The sequence below is a fragment of the Pollicipes pollicipes genome, unplaced genomic scaffold (genome assembly GCF_011947565.3).
Source record: "Pollicipes pollicipes isolate AB1234 unplaced genomic scaffold, Ppol_2.1 Scaffold_7261;HRSCAF=8764_pilon_pilon_pilon, whole genome shotgun sequence".
Classification (NCBI taxonomy): Eukaryota; Metazoa; Arthropoda; class Thecostraca; order Pollicipedomorpha; family Pollicipedidae; genus Pollicipes; species Pollicipes pollicipes.
Window position 1 is genome coordinate 38,539,966 of NW_023597054.1, and position 13,007 is coordinate 38,552,972.

At 50.8% G+C, this 13,007-nt stretch overlaps 1 protein-coding gene across 1 annotated transcript in view; it reads left to right on the forward strand.

Annotated features, from left to right (window-relative positions):
• Window positions 1-733: 733 nt before the first annotated feature.
• LOC119111393 (uncharacterized) overlaps window positions 734-13,007 on the forward strand; it is a 79,701-nt gene continuing 67,427 nt past the window's right edge. Inside the window, exon 1 of the mRNA XM_037235206.1 lies at window positions 734-903. The gene's annotated coding sequence lies outside the window, so the exon portion shown is untranslated. The remainder of the gene's footprint in view (window positions 904-13,007) is intronic.

The window sequence follows — 13,007 nt, forward strand, 5'->3', positions numbered from 1 at the left end:
CGCGTCGTAGGCGAGGCCGTTAGCGGCAACTTTTTGCTACCACTCCTTCATCCTCCAGCTGAGCTCTATTGTGCCCCGGACCCCGCGGCCTCCGCCGACCCCCAGCTCAACCAAGTGCCGTTTCTTTCATGCATGAGTTCACGTCGCCGTGCTGTGATTGGGCCGCCAGCTCCATTATTAGCTAGGTCAGGCGCACCGGGGGCCCACTGACAGCATGAACACACCCTCCTCGTCCGACAGTTGATCTTTTTTATGTCGACCAGACCATACCACCCAGCTGCCAATCCGTCTAAATTCTCACTCCCACCGCCAGGGAGCTCAAGTCACCATGCCACCATCGTCAGATAAGACCAGCTCAACATAACTTCCACCTGGGCGAGCTGGACCCCACACCTTTCAGGCCACCTACCACCCCCGATGTTTGCTTGACCCAGGCCTCCTGTCATTGTTGTAAGCCCAGACCACATCGGCATCGCCTGGGTCAGGTCAGACCGAATGGCAGCGTGCCGGTCGCCGATTCCGGCACCAGCTGCGAGGCGGCCGTTCTCCGGCCAGAACGCCGTCGGTGGGAGCTCCGTCGGCCGGCGCGCCACGCCTCCGGGCCGGGAGCAACGTCGGGGTGGCAGCCGACTCAGGCCGGCCGGCCGACGACAGTGCTGGCGCAGGCGGCGCCCGAATCGGATCGGGTGTGTGTGTGTGGTGGGTGAGCAGCACGGTGTCGCGTCGCCGCCGCCGGGAGGAACGCGCCGACACGCGGAGGCGCGGCGCAAAGTGCTTCAGCGGCGACCGTGCCACACGAGCCACAGGAGCCGCAGTGCCGACCGTCGGGGCGAGCGTCAGGGGCCGCCGGACGGGCCGGGCGCTGCGAGCACGCGCACTCTCTGATCCGGCCGCTGTGGCAAGGTAAGACCTTCAGCATTGCCAGAACAGCACCGCCAGCTGCCAACGCTCCAACGCGGACCGTCACGCTGCCGTCCTGCCTCTGGCTGTGCAGGCTGACGCGTCCGCGACCGCGGCGACGGCGACCAGCAGTGGCCCGCTCTATTCCGTGCGAAGCCTAGATTTCTGCACCGGAAGTGTTGTTTCTCTCTCCATTTAATCGGGCATCTACAAAGTTATTTTTACGGTATCTTGGTGTTACGGTATAACTCAGTTCCCTTGGTGAAAGAGTCAATCAAAGATTCATAAAAGACAGGCACAGGTGACGTCCGTCGAAGTTGGAGGAGTGACACGGAGCAAAGACACGAAAACGGAGTGCCGCAGGCACAGGTGACGTCCGTCGAAGTTGGAGGAGTGACACGGGGACAAAGACACGAAAACGGAGTGCCGCAGGCACAGGTGACGTCCGTCGAAGTTGGAGGAGTGACGCGGAGACAAAGACACGAAAACGGGGTGCCTTGGGAGAGATGTGGGCGAAAAGGCTATTCTATGCAGTTTGAGCTGTAAAAGGACTGTACGGCCAGATCGAGGTTAGCCAATATAAGTGGCACGCTAAGAACTTCCGAATCACGGGCCAGGCTTTGATGGCTCACGCATATTAATGTGCTTAATACAATGGTATGGTCCAGGGCGTGCGCCATGAAATCCTTCAGCCTGCATGGCTTATTGTTCATCATCGTTAAATAGCTGGAAATATGCACCCAAAAGAACAACCAGTGCGGTTGAGGAATGTGCCGGCGGAAGATAAATGATTCAGCAACACATTAAATGCGCTTCAGTGAACAACCAGGACAAGACCTGCGCTATCGTGACGAAATCCGTCGCCGGTATTCGAGTCTGAACGATTCCAACTGTCTCGCATGAAACGACTCTATGTGGCATGCAGGTGTAGAAACTAACCTGTTTTGAGCAACATCTTTGTAACGTCCAAATGGACATCTTAGTACGTCGAAAACTACCCGCCTCTTAGCTTCTCTCTTAAAACTTAAAGATTTCCACGCTACTAAAACCTTTTCTCACCTTATAGTTTATTTCTGCATGCAGGTAGCGTGGAAAAATCAACTGTTTTGAATAGTTGAGCTCCCACAATTTCACTTTTTTATCACAAGTTAACTTCACGCTGATCACAGACTGGTTTGGCAGAAAAAATGAGGAACTTTTCATTTCGCCGAGTGTCTCAGCGTCTTTTGTCGAAGTAGTCCCATGACAAGCTGATCACAGAAGGCTCCTTGCTTTAGCCGTGTATTTTAACTTGCATAAATGCGTGCAGTTAAAATCATTTTCTCACCGCACGCCTTGTTTACTGCCGGAATTGGCATGGTAGCAATCGTCAAGGACTTAGTTGAACGTATGATTGCACCTGTCGGAAGGGTTGAGTATCACAAAGAGCAAGCGATCTTTCAATACGTTTGAGTATCATCAGGACATAACATTCGTACGCAATGGAGCAAGGCTGCATTTAACAAACATCGCGAGGTTATATCGCCTACATCGTTCATGGCAAGAAAGGTAATGGTCACGGCTCGCACCAATATATATATATATATATATAATATATATATATATATATATATATATATATATATTACTACTGGATCGGGCAACATCCATGTTAAGTTACCACCGGATGTGTGCAATTGAAAGAGGAACATCAGCTGAAAAGTTGCATAGACCTAACCTGGCAAACGGGATCGGTTTTCACTATGTAGTATTATATATATATATATATATATATATATTCTACTGGTCGGGCAACATCATGTAAAAGATTGTGCATGGACCTAACCTGGCAAACGGGATCGGTTTTCACTATTGTATATAGTAATATATAATATATATAATATATATATATGTATATATATATATATATATATATATAGCTTATGTATATATAGTATTATATATATAGCCTATATATAGTTTTATATATATATGTATATATATATGTGTATATATATATATATATATATATATATATATATATATATATATATATACCCAAGTGCGGGCTTGTTGCGCCGAGCGACAGAGAATATTCTTCGAAAACGCATGAAAATGCCGCTCTATGGAGTTGGCTGGCGTTCTATGGACAAATATTTGCTTATTTCTGGATGAATTTAACACCACTTATAGGATTTCCTGGCTGATGCGACCTCTGGCTGACGGGATACCTGACAAGAACCGGATGTGACGCGCTGACTACCAGGGACGCATCTGGGTCATGGGAAGCGAACTTCATCTGTAAGCCAGCTTTTCATGCAGCCACATCGGCTGAATCGCCTACAACCTCTACGGAAATCTGCTGGCGACCGTTTGCCCCTTCCCGTTGATGAGTGTGCGTTCTAGGAAATGGTTGTTGCAAATGCCTGCAGAACTCGATTTCATCTGTTTGAAGAATAAATGTTATCCCACTGGGGTTGTGTTAATTAGAATCTGGGATAAACGCTGTCATAGCGCTTGTCAACGATTGTCCAGCTTTAAAATCTCGCTCTCCACATTGCTGCTGGGGCTGGAGTGTTTTTACGCATTACAGAAGCCTCAAGAAAATCTGCTTACTACCACTGCCAATGTCAGATCACTTTTATTTCGCAGTTGCCACTAGTCAGCGCCTCTGCAATTTTCTGCATTGTCACACTCAGTACTGTCTTTAAAACCCACATGCGTTTGACGGTCACCGTGGCTCACCTTTTTCGCCGCAACGAATAAATGTACTAACGATGAGTGACAACAGCCGGACGCCGATGACGTACGGCGCGTACACGTTTCGTCGTACTTCAGACAGTGTTCCACATTTGTGTGGGTTTTTGCACTGAAATACGCACTTTGAAGATCATTCGGTGCAGTTGAAAGCATTGCCCTTCACTAGGCCTAAAACCCTTTAGTTTCTGAGACACGTGCCCGGCAAGATGTACAGACTATGTCGTGCAGGCTATTTCAAGGCAATTCAAGCATGCATGACGCCATAGGAATGCCATTTAAATCCTGCCACTCCATTGGTCATGAGGCGTTCAAGGCCCAGAAGAATGTTAACGTCCAGCCCTTCAGATCTGGCGTCCTGCGAGCACGATTTCCAAATGTAGTGGACATCTATTGGCTCTCAATCATTGTTGAGCGATCTTGAGAGCCTTTGGTGATATGGTAGCAGTGACATAATAGTTGAATAAGTAAAGAATGCATTGAATGATAGTTTTGCACAAAAATTTAAATACTTTGATATTAATTCTGTCCGCCCCAATTCTCACATTGTTAAGCACTTTAATGACATTCACTTAATAAGTACTTAAATAACATAACAATTTTGAAATCCAATCTCTTGTCTGAGGAAAATAAAAGGTTTATCCCATGAGAATGCTAAAGCTTTGGATCGCTTTGCCACCCAGCCGAAGTTTTAGTAAGATCAGCACCAGTTCCAAATGGAGGATGCTTCTTCAACTCACCATTTCCAGTTGTCTGCCAGCAAACATTGTTGCATCCTTACACATAAACTTTTTCACCCGTTCGCGAAATGACTGTGATCTAAAGATGAGCGACCTACACTCGACATCCAGGAATCAATGGAAAAGTTTTCCTCCTGCAGTTAGCTGCCTGATGTGAGTCTTTGTTTGCGTCCTGCAAAAACTTGGCCTCAACTCTCAGTGACTTTGTTTGTTGTATATTCCACTCAATACAAAGCCCGGTATACTGGCCGTGTGAATGCCATCTGAAAGTCGTCCATTCATGCCTTAAACGGATTGTTCCACATGTGTCTGGGGCTTTGAACTGAGTTAGCCGTTTCGAAAATCATTCAGTGCAGTTCACAACCACGCCCTTGCTAGGGCTTAAAACCCTCGTGTTTCTATGCTTGACGCAAGGGAACTTGTGCACACTATTTCGGACAGACTTTTTCAGGGTCACCCAGATATTCCTGACGCCATACAAGCGTCACGCGTGTACGATCACCTCAGCGGCCATCTAGTGCTCAAGCCGAAGAACAAATGTGATTTTCGAACTATTCGCGTCTGGCGTGCCAACACGATTCGTGGTATCAGCGATCATCAGTTAACCTTACACCAGTTTGATGCGTTGAGTGCATGTCTCGAACACAAGCTCACGTTGTGTGCGGATATTCAGGAATTCGCGAGGTGGTACGAGTTATGATGGAAGTTATAATGATAATCAAATAGCTTAAATGGAACGTTCCACATTTGAAGATATCTGAGCGTGCATCACGTATGACGAAATAAGCCTTCTTATAACTAAAGATGTACTTTTAAGAGGAAAGGGTGCTCCAAACAACATATTCTCTTGTTTACTGTATATTATCCTCAATACGTCATTGTTTAATTACGTCATCGTATCTCGCTCAATATTGATTGAGAGCCCATTGCCGGCCGATATACCTGGAAATTGTGTTCGCAAACGCCAAATATGAAAGACTTGGCAATTTTATTGGTGTTGACCACCGTTTGGCCGATGGAATGGCCGGATTTGAATAACGTTATTATGGCGTCATGGATGCCTGGGCGACATATTCGTGGGTGTGTAGCTCAGACACTAGAAAGGTTTAGTTTTTAAGAAGGGCAGGGCTGTTAACTGCACCTAAATGACCAAGATGGCTGCTTTAGCTCAAAACCCCATGCAAATGTGGGACACTCTCTTTAAGAACAGCGTCAAAACTGGGATTGTGAATGCAAGTAAACAATATAAAATCACGGACAACTTAACAAGAACAGCAAAGACCAAGACACGCGCACATAAAGAAATGGTTCTCGCAAACATGCGCCAACTCGCGCGACACTCCTCGCCAGGTTTAAGTTTTACAGGTGGGTCAGCCCGTCCACTACTTTGGCAATCCTGACACGGTCGTCTGGCAGCGGCTCCCATGTGGCTTACTGCATCCTGTGTGATGCTTGAGCAGTCTGAGCAGACACGCCTGTCTGTGTCTGATGCCTTCTGATGCTCAAGCTGTTTCTCCCAGGATTAAGAGCCGCATGTGAAACCGTTAAATGTACGTAAGTTATCCGATCATGCTGAACATTTCAGGCCGGAGCAGCTCAGTTTCGAACATTTCGATTTTAGACATGCTCAGTGCGCACCTCAGGGCATCAAATCCTAATTACATTGCAGTCAGATATTCCCGGTAGCCGCCAAGCAATTCTTGCCCCAGCGCTGCTTTTGTTCGGGCAAAAGCGATGTGAAGCCTGTTACCATATGAGGACGGCATGTTTGACCGCTATGTCCGACCAGTCAGCCATCAGTGCGCAAAGGCAGACACACATGGAAAAGCTTAAGAAAGGGCGAGCCTTGATCCGTCGTGATGACCTTGATGTGTCTGTATCGCGCCGCGGGTTTTAGAACTTCACAAGTACTGTCGTTTTCATACGGAAAGCTGACGGGCTACCGTTTTTATCGTGATTACGACATGGGCAAGGTAAGATGATGCAACTTTTATGACTGTTAGCGGTGTTGTTAAATTAATGATAAAATTTGAACGGGACAAGAATGGAACCAGACGCAGTGAGCGAACTAAGTCTGCACCCAGATTGGCAGGAACCCCACGCAACCTGCGAATTGCATCAAGAGCACGCTGGATAGTAACCCTAGGATCTCCCCCCCCCCCCCCTCCTTAGGCTTAACGTATCCGCACAGACTGCGTGCATTCGGCGCCCCACCACACTCAGTCCAAGCATACACATCCGCTGGCGCCCACGTCACCACGTCAGTCACCGCACTTATTCTTGGCTCGCGCACGGACAGGACCCTCCAACCCTCCTCCCCCCTTATCCAGCGGCTTGACATCATAATTGGCACGTCTGTGCAAGTCTTCGTTGAGCTAAACTGAATTTCTTTCACGTATTTTTATTGCTCAATGAACCGTGTGCATGCCCTTTTTGGAACATATGAGGTGAATTCCTTATCAGCTTGGCACCGACGCAGCTCCTGGGTCGGCTTCAGGCATCCAAAACTGGGCGGCGACTCATTCCCCCGCCTGACCTTCATGGTGAGGGCTTCCTATTCGGACGACGCTCCCCCGCGTCTCGTCCACGGTGGAGCGGCCCACCATTCCTTCGGCCACGCCCACCGCGCGCAGTTTTCCACTGCCACGCACGCACCTGACGCAGCGCCTCGTCCATCACGGAGACGTCGCCTCCAGCGCTTCTGCGCTCCTCGCCTCCCGCCTGCCGGAGCGAGCATTGCAGGACGCTTCCTCACAGCGCAGCCCTCAGAGGCTTGGAGGAAGACAGCGCGCCTGATGGGATGGTGGAGCCCCATCGGCAGAGAGCGTGCGCCCGGCGTGACCTGCATTTAGGTTTCACGGTCTGCACGGTCGGCGCGCTCTAGAGACTCGGTCTGACCGGCCTGTCCGACGACCTGGTCCCTTGTCGCCATTCCTATAAGCGTCGATGGCGGGATCTTTGTCCGCCCCGAGCAACCCGCCATCAAGCGCGCATAAAGTCCGGCGTACACCACGTCGAGGGAGAACGGGCTGGTTCCGGATCTCTCACGAGGCATTGAAACCAACGGATAGATCTAGTCACATCGTGCATAATCCTGCATCTCGGGCGGTCCGAGCTGGTCCCTGGTCATACAATGACCTTGGCCTTGTCACACCGTTACGCCTGAGGTCAAGTGAGAGACGACGAAACGAGTCAACCGTCTCCTGGTCCAAGAAGGGTGAAATCGTGTCTCCTAACATGTTCCTAGTCGCGCTGCCATCAAACATTTATCTGCGTAAGAGCAGGACTGCCGTCGGTAGGTCGGCAGGATTGCCGTCGCCGAACTCGTGACCATGGTCGAGTACTACGCGAATTACGGCAATTCTGAGCTAACGTTTGGCTATTGTCTTCCTGCTCTTGGGCATTGTCCGGCCCGTCTGCGGTCCACGGTCATTGGGCAATTTAGCGCCAAATATTTCACCGTGCCGTGGCCCCATGCTCGCTTCAGGGATAAACAGTTAAATCGTAGCCCTCCTGCTTCTACCTCACCCTCCACAGTCATATATCAGGCTACTTGTCAGAATTCGCCCTTTGTCCTCACGGTTGACATATGGCCCGCCTAACCCGCCCTTGATTATGGGATCACAGGGTCGTCTCGCCTCCCGCCCCAAGACACAGTACCGGGCGGGAAGGGTCGCGTAGCAAGGGTCGACCCCTTTCACCCAATAACAAGGAAGGGAGGAGGTTACCGTGGCTCGCACCAGCCTGCGGAGGAGGAGTCGAGGAACGTCCTTGGAGCGTACAACGCGCACGGTCCGGTAAGGTTAGGGGGGGGGGGGACGATAGCACGTGGACTGACATCGTGCGTGCTGTCGTCGGTGTCCCGCCCTCGTTACGGGCCGGTCAGCTGAAGCGTCTGGCGGACTCTTTTTGAAGCTTCTGCCTAGAAATTTTACGAGAATGAAAAGGAAACTGAGCGTTAGCAGTTAAATAATTCTGAAGTAGATCCAAGTTGTCCGATTTTTTACTTTGAACCCTTTGACATGCCTAAACTGTTTTGAATCTGCCACTTCGTAATTTGACCATAATGATCGGAAAATAAAGTTCCATCTGTGTGAACATTTTTATACGCATTGAAGTAGCTCGTGAATATTCATCTGAACGTGGATCCAACTTAACGCGCGTACATATGAAGCCACTTTAACCATCAGTCTAACTAGATCCCTTGTTAAGTGGGTTCGCTTGTCTGATGTTCTAAAAAGTGATTAGCCATGTTCGGCAAAACCAATAGCGCGCTAGACCTGCCACCGACCTGAGCTGCCTCCTGCATCCTGCCATGAAGGTGCCAACAGATAGCGGGCGCCCACGGTATTTTTGGCGCGACTGTAAGCGCTGTGGTCTGTGGGATAGGATTACAGGCTCCCTGGCGGTCCGACAGCCAGCGGGCACTGGGGAGGCGATGGGCTCAGCTGTAGGAACGGATCCCAGTTTAAACTGTAGAGGTTGGCGCTCTCTGTGGCTACGCTTACCCTTCTATTGGGGGCGCGGGTCATCACCGTCATTAAGTTATATGCACCGTTGACGGTGGTTTGAATAGATGGGTCGCGTTGCGTTATGTACATAGTGCGGTGTCGTGGATCTGGTTTTCCAACGCGATTTCGTCACTTTGGGCTGTCCAAGCCATCGGTTGTTGCGTCGCCTAGTGTGGTTTGGCTCGAGCCAACGGACGCAGTCATGGATCGCGAGATCGATGGCTGCACGACCGTGTTCTGACGGCATTATTGAGACATTATCACGACCTCTTCAGTTCTAGGTAGCGGGAATGTCAAACGCCAGCTGCTGTGACGTCTGGAACGCCAGGGGGTCTATTCGGTGGACATCTATAAACGTCCGTTTTATGGATGGTCATTAACTGTGACCGTATGAAGCAGCATTAAATTTCAAACATGGCGTGGGAAAGATGCTCAATGAGCTTGTGCGAGCATCGATAAGGCCCGGTCAAAGCTACGTCCTTTGTCCCAAGCTCCTGCTGGCATTTCATTTCGAGAATAGCTGTTCCTTTATTCATTCCGGTTTGAATAAGTCAAGAGTCATCTGGTTACATAGACACAGGTCGGCCCTCTTATTGACCAAATGACATTACCTTGTCCGGTGTGGGCTTTCCAGCCGTCTGTTCGTTGCCCACGCAGCGGCTGATCGGGACTGCCTGGGGGTAAAGTTGTTCTCACGCGCAGCCGTGACGAAACTGCACTTCTTTCTCCGCATTTTTACACATGCGGCAAGCGAGTGAAGCATGTAGATCGTAGACGGAATTTAATGGGAAGTCGCCAATCTGGTGGGTTAGACAATGGTTTTTGATGGTTGGCGTTCTTGTACCTCCTCTTATGTCATATGTTTATAGACATCATATGATGCTTACTCACCAAGTTGTAATTCATATCAACATACGCTTATTCGCCTTCGATTCTAAGGTTCTAGAATAAAGCGCAGAAAACGCCTTGCCTAGGATACTAGAAGAGACTGTCATTTGTAAATAATTGCTCCCGTGCGAGGAGGGGCCAGGCTTTGGTAGACATTTTCCCGTCTGGATAGACTTACCTAAATGCTACTGAATGCGATTACAGGTTGCAAAGTGTATAACTAGGTGAGATGCCCGATACGGGGCACAGTAAAGCGCATACGTGACAGCCGATTAGTAGCATTTAGGTAATCTATCCTGATGTTTGAGGAAGGAACCCTCTTAGAAGGGACTCACCAGAATGATCCTAGGATTTAAAAATAGTCGTAGTCATAGTCGAAGTCACTTATTACATTCCCTCCACGCGGCGCTTATTAAGAATTCAGTCTAAGTGCCAACACAACGCTGCCAAACACCAGCCAAGGCACCACGAAATAAAACAGCAAATGCAGAAGCAAAACGCGGGTACCACCCGAAACGCTCCCCACGAACACGCATCTCACAATAGCCCCCAAGCGCAGCGCAGCGACATCGCGCGATGCCGTTCCCGGCGGTAGCTCCGCAAAATTGGCGTTCCAGGATGATGCGGCTCTGCATGCAAACTTTCGCTGAGTTTTGGCCAAGCGACACCTTGGGAGCCGCAGCATCCCGGTCTCCGCGGCACGGGTGTCGCGTGACGACACATGAGCGCGACAACAAACATGCCCGATGTTGCTGGAGGACATTGGCCACGAAAAGGGGCTGCCTGCACCTGCCCACAGTCGTGGTGGCGTTTAATCTTCTCCACCGTCGTCCCCAGACAAGTGCTTGTAGCGCTGGGTGGATGTGCTTCGAGCGTCGCGCCCCAGTCACAAGTCTGGCCGCGAAGTTCAACGTTTTTTTGCTGTTTTTTTTTTTGGACGCGCTGAAGCTGGCACTTGGCTCCTCCCCAGACAGAAAGGTAGTAATAGATGTGTGGGAAAACATGGGCTTGGACTAGGAGTTTGAGGATGTCGGATGTAACATGATGGCGGAACTTGTAGAGGGATGGTTGGATGGACTTACACAGACGGACTTCTTTTAATATGCGCGAGTCCCACGTCACATGCTGGTCGAGCAGCACGCCAATGATTTTAACGGTTTTGCTGTGGGATGTATACCGTGGCTCGATATTGTCATGTGCACGGATTCTGCTTTTTTAGAGACTGCTTGGTTCCAATGAGAGCTGTAAAGTTTTCCCTGCATTTCTCTTTAGACTACGAATCCGGAATCATAACTGGAGATCAAAGGCCAACTCCTCGACTCGCCTTCTGAGTTCAGATAAACCGGTGGTAGTCGGTGGGGAGTGGTCAAGAAGTTAGGTGTCGTCAGCGAAGGACAGGGGCCGGCCATGGTTCAGGAAACAGCGTAGGTCGTTGAAGAAGAGAAGAAAGAGGAATGGTCCGAAAATCAATCCCTGGGCTACATCGTGGGTCGGTGGGAGGGGATCAGACGAGCCTCCGTTCACTGTTTACGATCGCTGAGATAGCGCCGTGGTCGACACTGTCAAAGGCTTCGTGCAGGTCGAGCGTAGTTACGAAGGATCATGACCCTCGCTGTTGTGCCTCGACACCCAATGGACAGCGTCGAGCACGGTGTCCTCCGTTGAATGACACGATCGACACGCGTCCCGGTTTGGAGATATAACTCTATTTTGCAAGAGGCATGCCACGAGTTAAATAGACAAGACCTTCTCCATGTTCTTGGAAAGCGCGGACAGTGTTGAAATGGGTCTGAAGTCGTCGAGGTCGGAGCGGTCGCCGGATTTATGCACTGGAGTGGCACGAGACAGTTTGCAGACTAGTGAGAAGACAGAGGTGATGATAGAGCGGTTGATGAGATGAAGGAGATGAGGTCCGACGACTGGGAAACAGTCTACAACGGCGTGTAGCGGCACACCGACCTACCTCACGGGAGGAGCTCATGGAGCTGATGGCCTTGGACAGCTTTGGCAGGGTGTTAAACCAGAGTCTCAGAACGGAGGCGCACTCGCGGGATGGCCAGCCCGGCCCTGGACAGCTCTGGCAGGGTGTCGAGCCTGAGACTCAGAGCGGAGGCGCACACGCGGGGCAGCTAGGCCTGCCCTGGACAGCTCTGGCAGGGTGTCGAGTCTGAGTCTCAGAGCGGAGGCGCTTACACGGGCTGGCCGAGGTCCAGCATCGACGCTACCAATGCGGTCGACCTCGGCGGCGACGCGGGGGCCGACCAACGCGAAGCGAGCGTTGAACTCCTCTACCCGGTCGGTGACGTCATCAGAGTCAGAGGGAGTGACGCTCGCTGGTCGAAATGCAAAGCTCTCTTTATCTGAATCCGGAAGCCTCGTCGGTCGGTCGACAGGCCATCACAGATTGCTTCCGCGTGGTGCGGGAGAGGAGAATCTTCGACCTATTGCCGCTTATCTGGTGGTCGTGTCGCTCCTCAGATGTCCCGTTCTGCTCCCAGGCTCGCCTGGCCGCGTCGCGCTCCTTCACCGCCGTGTCGATGTCGGGTCATCCCTCAGCCGCGGACAGCCCGGGCGGCGCCGCGATGCTGTGGCTGTGCCGGCCAGGTAGAGCTCGTCGTCTGCCACACTGCAGACGTCCGTGAACGCCGCCAGCCTCCCGACCACAGCCGCCGTGCTGTAGAGCGGCTCCCAGTCAGCGGGCAGGAGACGGAGACGGAGACGGAGACAGTCCCGTTCAGCTCGTCTCCCCGGCCTTGTGGTGACGGCAGCCGGGCGCGGACAGCGATGGCGGCAGGCCGGGGCGCTGAAAATGACGGGCTGGTGATTGGCGACAGCCTCTGGGATGGATGTAGTTTCGAGAACAGGCTGATCCACTCACGTTTGGGGCTTTCAGATTCTGAGCCAAAGCACGGTGGACCAAAATACGTTTTGAGTTTTGGAACGTCATAGGGCTTGGACGGGGAAGATGCCTAGAATCAAGTTACCTCCGAACGGCTAAATGGGTAACCCTCAAAGGGAAACCATTACTCAGGAAATGCTTCGGATGACATTCAATTTCAGCTCGAAGGAATCAAGAAGTGCGACGGTTCTCAACTGTTTTGGGCTTGCGATCGACTAGCCAACCATTGAAATATGTATTACTCACGTATTTAATATATTTCAAGTAAGCAATAACCATTACCTCCTGGGATATTGAGGGTCAAGTAGTTACAGTATAAGAACTCGTAATGTT